The sequence below is a fragment of the Lithobates pipiens genome, unplaced genomic scaffold (assembly GCF_037356315.1).
Source record: "Lithobates pipiens isolate NorthernLeopardFrog02 unplaced genomic scaffold, aLitPip1_a1.2 Scaffold_188, whole genome shotgun sequence".
Taxonomy (NCBI): Eukaryota; Metazoa; Chordata; class Amphibia; order Anura; family Ranidae; genus Lithobates; species Lithobates pipiens.
In genome coordinates this window covers 211821-227722 of record NW_027507763.1, presented here as the reverse complement: position 1 = coordinate 227722, position 15902 = coordinate 211821, and the positions used below count along the sequence as shown (strand labels likewise).

At 44.9% G+C, this 15902-nt stretch overlaps 1 protein-coding gene across 1 annotated transcript in view; it reads left to right on the top strand.

Annotated features, from left to right (window-relative positions):
• The first annotated feature begins 6607 nt into the window (after window positions 1-6607).
• The window catches only part of LOC143995710 (histo-blood group ABO system transferase-like), a 79160-nt gene continuing 69865 nt past the window's right edge, over window positions 6608-15902 (top strand). The window contains exons 1-2 of the mRNA XM_077490456.1: window positions 6608-6664; window positions 14782-14844. The gene's annotated coding sequence lies outside the window, so the exon portion shown is untranslated. The remainder of the gene's footprint in view (window positions 6665-14781; window positions 14845-15902) is intronic.

Below are 15902 nucleotides of genomic sequence, written 5' to 3'. Positions count from 1 at the left end.
TGCCACATCAGTGGCCTATATCAATCACCAGGGTGGTACCAGGAGTCTGGTTGCGCAAAAAGAGGTGAATCGCATACTTGTCTGGGCAGAAAAGCATGTTCCATGCCTTTCTGCAGTCTTCATTCCAGGAGTGGAAAATTGCCAGGCGGATTTTCTGAGCTGCCAGCAGCTGTGCCCAGGAGAATAGGCTCTGCACCCCGACGTGTTTTGGAACATATGTCGCAGGTGGGGTACTCCAGACGTAGATCTGTTTGCGTCCAGGTTCAACAGAAAACTGGACAAATTCGTGTCAAGAACAAGAGATGCACTTGCTCAGGGGTCAGATGCTCTGACAGTTTCCTGGGATCAGTAAAATCTGATTTATGCCTTCCCCCGTGCCCGCTTCTGTCGCGGTTCCTGGGAAGAGTCGAGGGAGACAAAATCGGTTCTTTTGGTAGCCCTGGCTTGGCCCAGGCGACCGTGGTATGCAGAGATCATGACGTTGGCAGTAGGCAGGCCATGGATCCTCCCTCTCCGGCCAGATCTGCTCTCACAGGGTCCAATTTAACATCCTGCTTTACACAGTATGAATTTGACGGTTTGGCTGCTAAGACCCACATTCTGAGAGACCGTGGCCTTTCGGGGCCAGTCCTTTCTACTCTGGTCAATGCCAGAAAGCCGGCCTCCAGACTTATTCACTACAAAATCTGGAGGGCATATGTTTCCTGGTGTGAACTCAGGGAATGGCATCCTAGAAAGTATGTCATTAGCAGAATCTTGGCCTTTCTCCAGTAAGGCCTAGAAATGAATTTGGCCGTAAGCACTATCAAGGTGCAGATTTTGGCCTTGTCAGTGTTTTTTTCAGAAGCCACTTGCATCACATTCCCTGGTGCGGGCTTTCATTCAGGGGGCTATGCGGATAAGGCCGCCAGTCAAACCTCTGGTATGCCCATGGGATCTGAATTTGGTTCTCTCGGCTTTGCAGGGGCAACCATTTGGACCTTTGCATCTGGCTTCATTAGTTCTTCTGACTAAAAAATTGGTTTTCTTGGTAGCCATATCCATGGCTAGAAGAGTGTCAGAACTAGCAGCTCTCTCCAGCAAAGAGCCGTATCTAATTATTTATAAGGACCGGGTGGTCATGCGTCCCAACAGGTCCTTTCTACCTAAGGTGGTTTTGGGATTCCATTTGAATCAAGATGTAATCCTACCATCCTTTTTTCCCGGACCCACAGTCCATATAAGATGCACACTTTGGATGTGGTTAGGGCAATCAGTATATATCTTCAAGCAACTGCTCAGGTAAGGAAAACTGATTGCTTATTTATTTTGCCGGAAGGCCCTAGGAAGGGCCAGGTAGCGTCAAAATCCACTCTCTTAAAGTGGATTAGACAGATTATTTCTCAGGCCTATAGTGTTAAAGGGAAAATCCCTCCTTTTCAAGTGAAAGCGCACTCTACTAAGGCTGTAGGGGCTTCTTGGGCAGTGCATCACCAGACCTCCCTGGCTCAGATCTGTAAGGCTGCAACTTGGTCATCAGTCCACACATTCACCAGATTCTATCAGGTGGATGTCAGAGGGCAAGAGGATATCGCCTTTGGGCGCAGTGTACTGCAGGCTGCAGTTTAGGTCCTCCGGTCCCTGGCGGTCTATAATTATGATCTGTGTCTCCCTCCCCTCAATCTGAGCATTGCTTTGGGACATCCCACTATGTAATGAGCTCCTGTGTCTCGTGATGTATGATCAAGAAAATAGGATTTTTATATACAGCTTACCTGTAAAATCCTTTTCTTGAGAGTACATCACGGGACACAGGGCTCTCGCCCCTCTTGGGTTTTACGTGGTTTCTTATTGCTTTGCTACAAAACTGAGGTGCCTCCCATATGGGAGGGGTTATATAGAGGAGGAATTCTCCTTAATTGGGGTTAACCAGTGTCCAATCACCAGAGGTGCCTATATAACCCACTATGTAATGAGCTCCTGTGTCCCGTGATGTACTCTCAAGAAAAGGATTTTACAGGTAAGCTGTATATAAAAATCCTATTATTATCAAGTTAAAACAACAAGGGCAGAAGATTTGACCACTTCAGCCCTGGAAGGATGTACCCCTTCCTGACCAGAGCACTTTTTGCGATTCGGCACTTCGTCGCTTTAACTGACAATTGCATGGGCATACAACGTTGTACCCAAATAAAATTGACGTCCTTTTTTTCCCACAAATAGAGCTTTCTTTTGGTGGTATTTGATTACCTCTGCGGTTTTTATTTTTTGTGCTATAAACAAAAAATGCAACAATTTTGAAAAAAATGCATTATTTTTTACTTTTTGCTATAACAAATATCCCCCAAAAATATATAAAAACATTTTTTTTCCTCAGTTTAGGCCAATATGCATTCTTCTACATATTTTTGGTTAAAAAAAAAAATCGCAATAAGCGTATATTGATGGTTTGCGCAAAAGTTATAGCGTCTACAAAATAGAGGATAGTTTTATGGCTTTTTATTTAGTTTTATACAATACATGTTATAACAAGCCACACATTGTGGGCAACAACCGGCCACAAACTTACTGGTATAGAAAACAGTACAACATAAAAGGTATCACATAAACTTGTGATATATCCCCCCTAACTTTGCCCAGATAGGAATGAATGAATGAATGATTTGTATAGCGCTGCAATGCGAACTGAATCGCCTCAAGGTACACGAACATTCCTACCTCCAGCCAGAGGCAGTCTACCATAACACAAGGATACAGTTCCGTGACTTCCCATATGATCTAGCAGATATCCTCTGTGGAGTAGTGATGCCCCCCCCCCCCCCCCCACTGCCAAACGTCCTTGCCAGTCTAGCCGGGGTGAGGTAGATTCTGTGTAGGAACTCGTAGTGGATCAATCTATCTCTGCTAGATACTAAATACTGGAATGTAGTCCCCCACATATCGTCCCAATCGTCTCTGTCCAGTCCCGGAGCCTCCCAAGCTGTCCTGCAAGGCCCCAACAGGAGGATTGTTTCAAGGAATAAATCTTTATATAAAGCAGGAAACAGTTTTTTGCAGTGAATCACTGCGGGTCAGTAGCTCTAGGTAGCTGGGCTCAAGGTCAAGGGGCTCCCCACCAAATTGTGAGCAAAAAGCATGCAGCAATTGAATGTACCTAAAGAAATGTGCATTTGGCAAATCATATTTTAGTTTTAATTCATTGAATGACAATAAAGTACTGTTTGAGCAAGATTTTAATACCAGCTGATTGCTGTGGGACGCCGAGCGAACGGTCTTGCTGCTCCTGACTCCTCAATCTTTCAGGGTCTCCTGCCACTTACGCCTCAGTGGCCCGCTCGGTACTTACCCTGCTGCCAGTCCTACTCCACCGGACAGGGGATTGGGGTCCTTTCTGGTCCCGTCCACTCATTATTTTGGAGCTCCCCCAGAGAGGCCAGCCCTGAACACTGGAATACCACGCTTGATACTTGCTTGACCTGTGTTGCTTTTAATTACCAACATATTACATGCGTTCACTTCTGTAATTAGACATAAATATGCCTCTTGCTCTAGATTTACCCCTGATGAAGGAGACCAGAACATCTCCGAAACGCGTAGGGTTTTTGAGCACCCTGGCTCACCTCATTTTACATGGGTGATCTGTCCATCTACCATCTTCATTATATTATGGATATTACTGCATGCATTTAAATTATTTTGTGATATTTATCTCTCTTTTTTTTGATTGTTGTATTTTTCTACACATTATGATAATAAATATTCTTGTATCTTACTTTGACTATTGTACGTGCCGTTAAAGTCCAAACAATAGGGGTTTCCTCCCCTCTCTTTTAATTCCATATTCGGTCCATACCACCGGATCCGAGTAACTGAAGAAGTGTGTTAAATTGGGGTTCCTCCACAGCGGGGTATTAGGAGAAGGTCTGGTTGGGCTAGGCGTTCGCCCTCCCTGGGCCATGACCCATGCCTTCATTACTGAGCGCATGGAGTATGTCAGTGAGTATGGGGCTTTTAGACCTCTGTATACCAAATGAGACAGCACCTTGTAGGGGCCCACACAGGCCACTTCCAGGGATACAGAGGCATCATCAGGAGGAGTAGTCAGCCAGCGGTGGGCTACCGTCAACTGTCCAGCCAGGAAGTGGCATTTTTTTTTATTAGTAATGGCGATCTGCGATTTTTATTGGGACTCCGACATTATGGCGGACACTTTTGACACTATTTTGGGACCATTGTCATTTATACAGCGATCAGTGCTATAAAAATGCATTGATTACTGTATAAATGACACTGGAAGTGAAAGGGTTAACCACTAGGGGCGATGAAGGGGTTAAGTGTGTCCTAGGGAGTGATTCTAACTGTGGGGGGAGGGGCTACAACAAACATGACAGAGACCACTGCTCTCGATGACAGAGAGCAGTGATCTCTGTCCTGTCACTAGGAAGAATGGGAAAATGCCTTGTTTACAAAAGAATCTCCCTGTTCTACCTCTCTGTGACATGATCGCAGGCACGCATCGTCTGCGCACACACCCACAGTGCCACTTCTTAAAGGGGACGTACCTGTACGCCCTTTTGCCCACCAGTGCCATTCTGCCAACGTATATTGGCGTGCGCTGGTCGGGAAGCAGTTAATAGATGGAAAGTTGAAAAAAATGACTGAAGGTCCACTTTAACCACTTGCTTACTGGGCACTTAAACCCCCCTCAGTCCCAGACCAATTTTCAGCTTTCAGCGCTGATGCACTTTGAATGACAATTGCGCGGTCATACAACACTGTACCCAAATGAAATTTTTATCATTTTTTTCCCACAAATAGAGCTTTCTTTTGGTGGTATTTAGTTGCAGCTCGGAGTTTTATTTTTTGCTAAACAAACAAAAAAAGATGCAAAAAAAAAAAAATCATGTTTTAATAGTTTGTTATAAAATTTTGCAAACGGGTCATTTTTCTCCTTCATTGAAGTGCGCTGATTAGGCGGCACTGATAGGCTGCATTGGTGGGCACTGATGGGCTGCATTGGTGGGCACTGATGGGCTGCATTGGTGGGCACTGATAGGCTGCACTGGTGGGCACTGATAGGCATAGTTAAGGCGGCACTAATAGGCACAGATAAGGCGGCACCGATGGGCACAGATAAGGTGGCACTGATGGGCAAAGATGGGCACAGATAAGATGGCACGGATGGGTGGCACGGATAAGTGGCACGGATGGGTGGCACGGATGGGCACTGATAGGTACCACAGATAGATGGGACTGATGGGCACTGATAGGTGGCACTGATAGGTGGCTCTGATAGGTGGCACTGCTGGGCACTGATGGGCGGCACTGCTGGGCACTGATGGGCAGCACTGCTGGGCACTGATGGGCGGCACTGGGGTGCAGCACCTTTGAGGCAGATTTTGGGTGGCACTGTGGGTGGCACTGCTGGGTGGCACTGTGGGCACTGCTGGGTGGCACTGTGGGCACTATGGGCACTGCTGGGTGGCACTGACAGGGGGGCACTTACTTTATTTCAGGATGGCACTGCGGGTGGCAGGTGGGCACTGGCAGGGGGCAGGTGTCCGTTTAAATTGCTGGCCGTGATCGGGACTGATGTCCCGAACACGGCCGCCGGCGATCGGCTTTTTTTTTTTGCTCCTCGCGCTGTCAGCGCGAGGAGGAATACTAGCCGATTACCGGCTCCGTTTTATCACATGATCAGCTGTCATTGGCTGACAGCTGATCACGTGATAAGGGGTCGGGATCGACCCCTTACACGGATCGGTGATCAGGCGAGTCTCACGGACTCGCCGATCACAGAGCGCGCCGCGCGCGCCCCTCAGGGGGCGCGCAGGCCGCTCGTAACCGGGACTACGTCAATAGACGTAGTCCCGAAAATGTGGGTCCGCGCTATTGCCGTCATTTTGCAATAGCGCGGTACCCAAGTGGTTAAAGTAGTAATAAACCCAAGAGCAGACATTTATTATGTTGTAGCTTACCTATTCTTAGATATGATGGCCGTGTTTGTTTTCTTTTTTTTGGGCTTTCTTTCTTTCTTCTATTTTCACCTTGTGATCCGGTCAGTAAATCTGTTGTTTTTCAATTGCAAGGGGTCCTGCAGATGTAGCAGTTAGAGGGTTGAGACAAAGCATTTTCCACTGACAGGGGTGCTTACAATGATCAGCTTTTATTTATGTAAAACCTTTGGTTTGGCTTGAATTTCTGCTAGTACCTCTAACACTACCCCCAGACTGACAATGCTGCTGTTCAAATGTGAAAAAAAAGCTGTGTATACTTACCTATTCTAGTCTGCTCTGGACCGGTCAAGAGATCCGCAGCTCTGGCTCCCCTGTGTCAGTGTGTCATGGCTGCAGGGGAGAGGACAATGACTGGGACATTAGAGTCCATGGGTGATGTCACAGCTTCTTGAATTTCCAGCTGTTTTTGATCGCTTCCTCCTCACAAACACATGGGATCACGTGACCAGACTAAAAATAGGCAGGATAGGAGGCAGGAACAAATTTTAACACTAGTTAGTGTTAGACTGGATTTCTTCTTTAATTTCCCTTTTTCGGGTCCACTTTAATATGGTGGGGTTTGGACTTTGTCAATAGGTAACAATGTATCTGCTTTCTCTACACAGACCCAGTAATGTAAAAAATGATGTCTCGCCACTGGACCTATTAACTGACTTGGCTATTGGAAGGTAAGGTTTAATGGACTGGGATATAACTAAAATCTTGTCATACATACATCTTTGTTTCTTCTTAATAGATAGTGTGATGTGGTATTGTAACCCTCATTTGGGGGGTGGTTATGATAAATGAGCCTCTCCAAAAAGGGTATTGTGCCAGACCTGAAGGTAAGTTGGCAGTACCTCCACCCTGTGAACAGAGGGTATTCCCTTCCTGGGAAAGTAACCAGTAATCAAATCAAAGTAATTGGAACCAGGGGAACTACTGCAACCAGCATATAAAATTACATAAGTATATAGACATACACCAGCATTGAGATAATGTGAACTTTATATAAGATTTATCATAGTACATACATCCAATGTACAAACAGGTAAGATCAGCAAAAGGCCCAACAAGAGTCCTGGTGGAGAATACCCAGGTATACAGTTTTTAATAAAAATAACTCCAGATAAATGTTGATATCACAAATCTTGGTTGAAGGCCGAGCTGACGAGAGGGATCTCCTTGCAGCTCTGGGCTAAGCACCCCTGAAGGTGGTGACAGAAGTAGAATACTCAAAGAAACACAGGTGCAGGTAGCTTGGTAGCAGTTGACTGCCAGGGGAAAGATGTCATCGGGGTGAGCCAGGGTCATACATGGTCAGGTAGCAGGCTGAGGTCAGCACCATTGAAACAGGCACAGATCAGTCAGAGGCAAGCTGAGGTCAGTAGACAAAATCCACAGAAGCAAGGGAGGGGAGAAAACAGCTCAGACCTCTGGTGTAGTAAAATAATCAAAGGGCTTTATTAAAAAAAAACATATTTTATACTCACAAAATAAAATATGAAAGAGCGCATTGAGTCCATGAGAAAAAGCCCACTTAACACACAAAACATTCACAAGGAAAGGATGGATGAACAGCCACAATGTCCGAATCACTGTGTGGCTAGCTCACAGGTGAAGAGCTGGGCTGGATGCCAGAAGTCTCTGCTGCTCCTGCTTGACTCGATCAATCACAAGGACAGCTCTCAGTAGACGGTGGTCTTCTGTAAAAGTGGGGTCGCAGAATGCTTTTCAAGTTCTCCTCTTTATCAGCTAATCCCTGCAGGTTACCCAGCTCTTCCCTATGAATTACATAATGTCATATCACTTCATCAAGGGATTTGAAGTGGGTAGCATCTTATCAGCCGGTTTACTGTCACCTAGGTTACATGGGCACATCATAACCCTACCTGTTGACTGGTATACATACTGTACATCTGCCCTGTAATATTTATTAAAAACTAAAATATTATCACATCTTTGGGGTTTTCCATTACATCTAATGCAGGCTTTCTCAACCTTTTAACCCTACAGGAACCCCAAAAAATTATTTTCATGCGTCGAGGAACCCTTACTAAAACCAAATCATCAGGGCTCAATAGAAACAATGCTCCTGAGTCCTGATATTGGTGGAGTTGATACTGGAAGAATGTCCCCTTAAAGACAGCTAAAAAAATATTTGGTGTCATGCTGCTGGCTTTGCCAAGTGGTGCTGAACCTTGAACTCTGTAGGCATCATCAAATAGGTGGTTCATTAGCCACAGCTAAAGGAACCCCTAGAAAGCTCTGGAGGAACCCCAGGGTTCCACGGAACCCTGGTTGAGAATGGCTCATCTAATGGCTTCTCAGTAGGGCAAAAGACTAAAGATGATTTGCACCACTTTGTGGAAACATTGGATTTGCCATTGATTTTCCAGATTGGAGAATGATCAAATTTTATGCCACATATATAACCCCCAGAACGCTGGCAGCAGGTTCCGATGAGATCTAGACGCACGAATCAGACCAATGGAAAAGAGTAAAATCTGACTTCTTTAGGATTTAAAGCGGGAGTCCGCCGGGACTCCGCATTTTTTTTTTTTTTTAAAAGCCAGCAGCTACAAATACTGCAGCCGCTGACTTTTAAAATAGTGACACTTACCTGTCCAGCGCGCCCGCAATGTCGGCACCCGAAGCCGATCTCTAGATCGGTACTCGGGTGCTGCCGCCGCCATCTTGGGTATGGGAATCAGGAAATGGAGCCTTTCGGCTTCATTTCCCGGTTCCCTAATGCGCATGCGCGAGTAGCGCTGCGCAATAAGGACGGTCCCCGCTGCCTCTGGGATCTGTGTGTTTCCCAGCAGGCAGCGGGGCACTTGCGGAAGGGGGCGGGCACTTGCGGAAAGGGGCGTAATCTACGCCCCTTTCCGCAGAGAGCTATCCCGGAAGTGGGTGCAGTTACCTGGATTATCCAGGTAACTGCACCCCCCTCCCCCCTGAAAGGTGCCAATTGTGGCGCCGGAGGGGGGGAGGATTCCGATGAGCGGAAGGTCCATTTTAGGGTGGACCTCCGCTTTAAGTAAAGGAGGGGTAATTGAATATAGTCCTTACTTTATAAATAGATGGCGGTGTTAAGCATGCATTTATATTTAGCCGCAAGAATTGAAAAATGGTTTTAATTTTTTTTTCCCCTCCCAGGGAGTAAGAGATGCTCTATATATGAGTTTGCTTGATTTTTTTTCCAAATAGGTCAGTCCCGATATAGGTGGCTTTGTATTCTGCGAGATTGCAGATGGGTGGGGGGGCTCCGTGTATGGGCTGTATGCGTCTTTCTGGATTTGTCTAACCCTTAGTTGGTATATCCTATATCAGTGATGGTGAACCGTGGCACTCCAGATGTTTTGGAACTACATTTCTCATGAAGCTCAACTGCACTGCAGGATATTTTGTTATTTTTGTTTTCTTCTTCTTTTTTCAAATGTTTGTTTTAGTTATATGTTTTTTTTCTACTTTTCTTTCTTTTTTTTTTCTTTTAAGTTGCATTTGAAGGGGATTTTCAGGCTCAAGGTGGGCCATGGTATGGTATGGGGGTTGTTTCTTTCTTATTATATATAAGGAAAAATAGGGTCTGGGGCGCTACCTCCTGCTATTTGAGATATAATAGAGATATAATAGTTACCCAAATTTATATATAGCCTGTAACAAGCAGCCTACTACGTAAAAAGAAGAGCTAAGTTCACACTCTGTCTCCTATATTCTTTAGAACCACACTTGTACTCCAGGATATCCCCTCAACCAAAATTAAGTGTATTAAATTAAATATCCAGCACCATGTGTAAAAGTTTACCCCGTCTTAATACCCAACATATACTCTAAACGGGCTGCAAATAAACTTCCTATAATATATTTTGTTTCTTTCTTTCATCTGTGGAAGGGAATGGCACTAAGCAATTTACATTTACTTAATGAGTAATACATAAAAAATTGTGTCATATAATGTGAGATGTCTTATGCCGCGTACACACGTAGCGGACTATCCGACGGACTTAGTCTGGCGGACTTCCCGCCAGACGGTCCGTCCGACTTTCTGAACGGGCTACTTGCCCACATACCGCACTTTTTCAGCGGACTAATACGGCATACTAAGTCCACCGTACTATCCGCCCTACTTTTGGAATGAACGGACTCGCCCATACACGCGGAGGAAAGTCCGCTCATTTCGAGCGGGTCTCCAGGTAGCCGGGGCCCGCGAAGGAGTTGTCGCTAGCCCTGCCACCTGGTATGGACTTAAAGGGGAACCCCAACGCCGAAAAAAATCGGCGTGGGGGTTCCCCCAGGTCCACATCAGACCCTTGATGTCCCCGCCCATTATGGTGTCACAGTCCCAGCATCCTCTGGGACTGTGACATCATAATAGGCGGGGACATCATCCAGTGATGTCCCTATATAAGTCGCCGCGCATCGCGTCGGAGCCATTGTGAGCGAAGGATGCGACGAGTCAACATCTGAAGAGAAGAACAGAAGGCCAGAAGGCAGCGGCGACGACAGCGGCGACAGAAGACCGGGCCACCGCCTGTAAAAGAGCTATAAGAAGGCGCGGTGGCCCGGCAGAAGAACCGAAGAGGGGGACAAGATCCCAGAAGAGGGGGACAAGACCCCCGAAGTCGGAAGAAGAGGCCAGCGGCGAGGAAGAAAGCCGGGCTCCTCCGCTAGCAAAAGAGCTAGCAGAAGATAGCGGAGGAGTCCGGCGAGAAGACCCCCGAAGACGGAAGACCCCCGGAGCTGTGCAATAAACTATTTTTACCGTGTTGTGTTTTTTTTTTGTACTTTTTTTCACAGGTGAATGGGTAGGGGTACATTGTACCCCATACTCATTCACATAGGGTGGGGGGCCGGTATCCAGGGGCCCCCTTATTAAATGGGGCTCCCAGATTCCGCTAAGCCCCCCCGCCCGCAGACCCCGACAACCAACGGCCAGGGTTGTCGGGAAGAGGCCCTTGTCCTCATTAACATGGGGACAAGGTGCTTTGGGGTGGGGGGGGGGGCGCTCGCTCGTCCCCCCTTTCCTGGCCGGCCGGGTAGCGTGCTCGGACAAGGGTCTGATGTGGACCTGGGGGAACCCCCACGCCGTTTTTTTTGGCATGGGGGTTCCCCTTTAAGTCCATACCAGGTAGGCGGGGCCAGCGACGTCTCCTTCGCGGGCCCCGCCTACCTCGAAATGAGCAGACTTTTTTCCGGGTGGGAAAAGTCCGTTCATTTCAAAAATACGGTGGACTAGCATACGCACGGCCGGATTGTCCGCCAAAATGCGAGTCCGGCGGGAAGATTGTAGTGCAAAACTACTTTCTAAGTCCGCCGTACTTTCGGGTCAAAAAAGTATGCCGGAGGCTACACACGGGGGGATTGTTTGGCGGACTTGAGTTTGCCGGACTTTTCCACCAGATTGTTTGATCGTGTGTACGTGGCATTAGTTCACCTTATAAAAGGGGTTGTCTCTGGCAGGAACTGCGTAGTTTAGCCGCAGATGTTATTTTATTGCAGAAGACACACTTTGTCTACCCCCCCACGTATGCCTTTGGTTTTTTATAATCAGTGGTTTCATGCACCATCCCCTATTTTGAGGGGTAAGGGAGTAACAATAGGGGGGCACAATCTCGGAAAACCTATCTCTCATGTCTTTACAAATTGACCAAGAAGGTTTTATCAAAGGGGGGCTGCAAGGCCACTGTTATATTTTTGCCTCTATTTATGCTCCTACTACACACACAGTGAGTTTCCTCTCTAAAACTTTGGGGAAGTTGGAGAAATTTAGGGATGGTTTTTTGGTCTTGGGGGGGATATTTTAATTTAATCTAGGATTCCAGGTTTGATACATCTTCAGGTAAAACTTAGATCTCATTTAGAGCTTTAAAGTACGTTTAACGTCTATGCTCTCTTCATCTTGTAGATAGTTGGCAGATATTACATGCTAGACAGAAATATTATAGTTATTATTCAAAAATACATAATCTTTACTCTTGTCTTGATTTGCTGTTGGTTTCATCTGAATAGTGTAAGCTCGGCTACTCAAAAGAATAGGTACCCCTAAGTGGACTTTTGAGGCATTAATATCTAAACGGCAAAAGAAGTTTTGAGATGTATTTGAAGTATTACAAAAATATATTTATTATACAAAACATTTAATTTTAAAAACATGGTCACTTAGGACCGAATATTGGAATGTATACAAATCTGTATGAGAAAACACTAATGATCAGATGTGATCCGTCTCCCGACGCATTTCAATTAAATTCTTTTCTCACGCATGTGCATCTATAATATTGTTAGAAATATACAATGTGAATAAACAAAAAATACATATAAATCCGTAGAAAGTATAATTTTTGTATAATGGATACACTTACATGTGCTAAAATAGGGGCTTATTTACTAAAGGAAAATCCACTTTGCACTGCAAGTGCACTTCCAAGTGCACTGAAAGTGCACTTGGAAGTGAAATCGCTGTAGATCCGAGGGAGACATGCAATGAAAATAAAAAAACAGCATTTTAGCTTTTACATGATTGGATGATAAAATCAGCAGAGCTTCCACTCATTTCAGATCTACCCCTTAGATTTAGAGCGACTGCACTTCCAAGTGCACTTTCAAGTGCACTTGCAGTGCAAAGTGGATTTGCCTTTCGGAAATAACCCCCATAGTGTCACAGATGAAACATTCCATAATAAAAAGCAGAGAAAAAATGATGTTTTATAAAATAAAAAAGATGGAGGGCAGCCGACCGAAAGGTCTCTTGCATGCTGGGTGACTGCAAACCCACCTGAGTGGGAAACCAAAGAGGGAGAAGAGGAAGTAGGCCCCACATGAATGATGACCCAGTATAGTGTGGGGTGGCAAGGTTCATCGTATAATGGAACCAAGTACCTCCATTCTGTATTGTATGTCCAGCAGAGTGGACCAGCTAATTGCCCCCTAGGGAGCATATGTAGAACGACAACAGAAAATGAAGAAAATTACCAAAATAGTACATAGAGATAAATTATATATGGCATCACTTGAAATACATATAAATAGTATGTGATGATTATTAACAGGTAAAAGAATAAAGATAGCAAGCAAATGAGCAATATCATTGAAGGAGGAGGACATACACAGAGGGACAATATAACAAAACATCAAATTTCTATTTCTCCATATCTCCAGATGAAAAACCCTCTAAAAAGGGTTTAAAGTATATTGCTTCATTCAGGCCTAATGAACATGTAGCTTTTAGCTTATGGATCCACCATAATTCAGTTTGGAGGACGACTTTGTTCCAGTCCCCCCTCTTGGATTAGGGTGGATACAATCTAAAATCAAAAATTACAATTTTGGAAATTTTCCTCCATGCATTCATTTTGGGTGGCGACCAAGTGGCAGATCTGCATACTCCTGATGTGTCTGTATGCACGCCTCCAAAAGTTGTAGCTTTGTTTTACCAACATAGAAAAAGCATTTGAAAAAGCATTTGATAGGGTAAATTGGGTCTTAATAATTGAGGTTTTGAGGGGGATGGGCCTAGGTGACCGTATGATGGGATAGGTTGGGTTTCAGCATTGTACACTGACCCTGGAGCAAGGGTTAAAGTGAATGGTACACTTCCGGACTACTTTGGCATATGCAATGGGATTAGACAGGGGTGTCCTCTGTCCCCATTTCTGTTTGCCATGGTTTTGGAGCCCTTTCTCCGTATGGTCAAGGGAAATGAGGATATCCTGAGAATTTGTATTGGCTCAGTGGAGCATAAGGTATCAGCTTATGCAGACAATTTATTATTTTATCTTTCCACCCCCCGCGAGTCACTATCTGCTTTGCTGTCCAAAGTCTATAGACATGGCCTTTTGTCTAATTTTAAAATAAACTTTGAGAAGTTTGTGCTCTTACCCATTCAGGTGCCTTCAGATGTGGCAACATTCCTGCAACATTCCTTTCCTTTTATTTGGCGTTTAGACTACCGACTATATCTGGAGGTTTATATTATCCCTGACCCAAAGCTCTTATATGAACTTAATTATAGTTCTTTGTTAACAGGTATAATGAGGTACTTGTAGGGATGGAAGGGTCATAACATGACATGGTTTTGGAGAGTGAATGCTCTTAAAATAATATTACCCAAAATACTTTATACACTGTGCCTATTGCACTTCCACAAATCTTTTTTAAACCTATTCTTAGATATGATGGCCGTGTTTGTTTTCTTTTTTTTGGGCTTTCTTTCTTTCTTCTATTTTCACCTTGTGATCCGGTCAGTAAATCTGTTGTTTTTCAATTGCAAGGGGTCCTGCAGATGTAGCAGTTAGAGGGTTGAGACAAAGCATTTTCCACTGACAGGGGTGCTTACAATGATCAGCTTTTATTTATGTAAAACCTTTGGTTTGGCTTGAATTTCTGCTAGTACCTCTAACACTACCCCCAGACTGACAATGCTGCTGTTCAAATGTGAAAAAAAAGCTGTGTATACTTACCTATTCTAGTCTGCTCTGGACCGGTCAAGAGATCCGCAGCTCTGGCTCCCCTGTGTCAGTGTGTCATGGCTGCAGGGGAGAGGACAATGACTGGGACATTAGAGTCCATGGGTGATGTCACAGCTTCTTGAATTTCCAGCTGTTTTTGATCGCTTCCTCCTCACAAACACATGGGATCACGTGACCAGACTAAAAATAGGCAGGATAGGAGGCAGGAACAAATTTTAACACTAGTTAGTGTTAGACTGGATTTCTTCTTTAATTTCCCTTTTTCGGGTCCACTTTAATATGGTGGGGTTTGGACTTTGTCAATAGGTAACAATGTATCTGCTTTCTCTACACAGACCCAGTAATGTAAAAAATGATGTCTCGCCACTGGACCTATTAACTGACTTGGCTATTGGAAGGTAAGGTTTAATGGACTGGGATATAACTAAAATCTTGTCATACATACATCTTTGTTTCTTCTTAATAGATAGTGTGATGTGGTATTGTAACCCTCATTTGGGGGGTGGTTATGATAAATGAGCCTCTCCAAAAAGGGTATTGTGCCAGACCTGAAGGTAAGTTGGCAGTACCTCCACCCTGTGAACAGAGGGTATTCCCTTCCTGGGAAAGTAACCAGTAATCAAATCAAAGTAATTGGAACCAGGGGAACTACTGCAACCAGCATATAAAATTACATAAGTATATAGACATACACCAGCATTGAGATAATGTGAACTTTATATAAGATTTATCATAGTACATACATCCAATGTACAAACAGGTAAGATCAGCAAAAGGCCCAACAAGAGTCCTGGTGGAGAATACCCAGGTATACAGTTTTTAATAAAAATAACTCCAGATAAATGTTGATATCACAAATCTTGGTTGAAGGCCGAGCTGACAAGAGGGATCTCCTTGCAGCTCTGGGCTAAGCACCCCTGAAGGTGGTGACAGAAGTAGAATACTCAAAGAAACACAGGTGCAGGTAGCTTGGTAGCAGTTGACTGCCAGGGGAAAGATGTCATCGGGGTGAGCCAGGGTCATACATGGTCAGGTAGCAGGCTGGGGTCAGCACCATTGAAACAGGCACAGATCAGTCAGAGGCAAGCTGAGGTCAGTAGACAAAATCCACAGAAGCAAGGGAGGGGAGAAAACAGCTCAGACCTCTGGTGTAGTAAAATAATCAAAGGGCTTTATTAAAAAAAAACATATTTTATACTCACAAAATAAAATATGAAAGAGCGCATTGAGTCCATGAGAAAAAGCCCACTTAACACACAAAACATTCACAAGGAAAGGATGGATGAACAGCCACAATGTCCGAATCACTGTGTGGCTAGCTCACAGGTGAAGAGCTGGGCTGGATGCCAGAAGTCTCTGCTGCTCCTGCTTGACTCGATCAATCACAAGGACAGCTCTCAGTAGACGGTGGTCTTCTGTAAAAGTGGGGTCGCAGAATGCTTTTCAAGTTCTCCTC